Source organism: Crocuta crocuta, unplaced genomic scaffold, assembly GCF_008692635.1.
Source record: "Crocuta crocuta isolate KB4526 unplaced genomic scaffold, BGI_CrCroc_1.0 scaffold467, whole genome shotgun sequence".
In the NCBI taxonomy this organism is placed as follows: domain Eukaryota; kingdom Metazoa; phylum Chordata; class Mammalia; order Carnivora; family Hyaenidae; genus Crocuta; species Crocuta crocuta.
The window spans coordinates 1784745-1786232 of NW_027530632.1; the positions used below are offsets into that span (position 1 = coordinate 1784745).

General features: G+C 45.9%; 1 protein-coding gene across 3 annotated transcripts in view; it reads left to right on the forward strand.

The window, feature by feature from the left end:
- Positions 1 to 1488, forward strand: part of EFHC2 (EF-hand domain containing 2) — a 181624-nt gene that overhangs the window by 179290 nt on the left and 846 nt on the right. The window lies entirely within an intron of this gene.

Consider the following 1488-nt stretch of genomic DNA (forward strand, 5'->3'; position numbering starts at 1 on the left):
GCGGGGGGGGGGGGGGGGGGCAGCAGGAACCCAACAATTCAGCTCAGTTCTGACATGATCTACTTGGAGGTGGCATCAGGTCCCAGTGGGTGGAAGGGCTGGTCCCATAAGACTGCCTCCCCTAGTTCAGACACCAGTTTATCACCTGTGCTTCTGGTCACCTGACTATAGATGGGAGGTTGCCACCACCCCCTCTTTGGGTTCGATTACTTTGCTAGAGCAGCTCACAGAACTCAGAGAAACATTTTACTCACCAGATCACTGGTTTATTATAAAAGGATATAGGGGCGCCTGGGTGGGTCCGTTGGTTAACCTCCGACTATCGATTTCAGCTCAGGCCATGATCTCACGGTTTGTGGGTTTGAAGCCCACATCAGGCTCTGCATTGATGGCATGGGACCTGCTTAGGATTCTCTGTCTCCCTCTCTCTCTGCCCCTTGCACTTGCGCTCGCTCTCTCTCTCTCTCTCTCTCCCCCTGTCTCTTTCAAAACTAAATAAACATTAAAAAAAATAAATAAATAAAAGGATATAACTCCAAACAGGCAGGTGGCAGAGGTGTGTAGGGCAGGGTAGGGGGAACAGGCAGGGAGATCCCATGCCCTCTCTGGCCACCCTCCTCAAATCTCCACGTGCTCACCAACTTAGAAGCTCTCCAATCCCCATCCTTTTGGGCTCTTACAGAGGCAGCGTTGATTAAATCATTGGCCATTCGTGATGGCCAGCTCTGTCCCCGGAGGTCCGGGGGAGGATAGAAATGACAGTTCCAACCCCCCACTAATTACCAGGGCAGTTCACCTAGGAACCAGCCCCCTGTCCTTAGGTGCTTTTCAAAAATGTCTCCTTCACATAACGTAAGACACCTTATCCCTCACATCACTTGGATTTCTTAACCACTGCAAATATGCCTGTGGCACTTAATCAGGTATTTGGGCTGAAGGAGCCCCTCCCACTTGGAGCCTAGAGAATAGTGACAAAGGGAAATCAAATGGAGGGAAGTGGTACTGATTCTAGAGAGCGAGCATAGCGGGACGGGAGTGGTCAAGAAGGCACTGCTTGAGCCATGGAGTTCAAAGTAACGAAGAATGTAAAGAAATGGACTCTTGCTGTCTTTTCCTCTTAAATTATCCTTCATTTCAAACCTCAGGGTATTTACTTGAGCTTCATTTTGCCCAAGTCTGGCTTATTGCTAGTAAGTCTAATTCTCATCTCCAAATTCTTGAGTTTTCATGATTCCAGTGAGAGTCCCTCTGTCTCTTCCTCTTCTATTGATAGAATTTTAAATCATGATTCCTTGCTCAAAAACAAGAAACTTTTGCCATTTAATAAAGCTATAAGGAAAGGACCTTCTAGAATTGACCTGTTTCCTAAGAGACTCCATTCCCCAGATAATTTCTCTGCAATGATAAGAATTCATTAATGTATTTTATTGTTTTCATATCGGAAATTCTTATTTAAAAAACTATCAAGGAAAGGTGATGTTTTTTTTT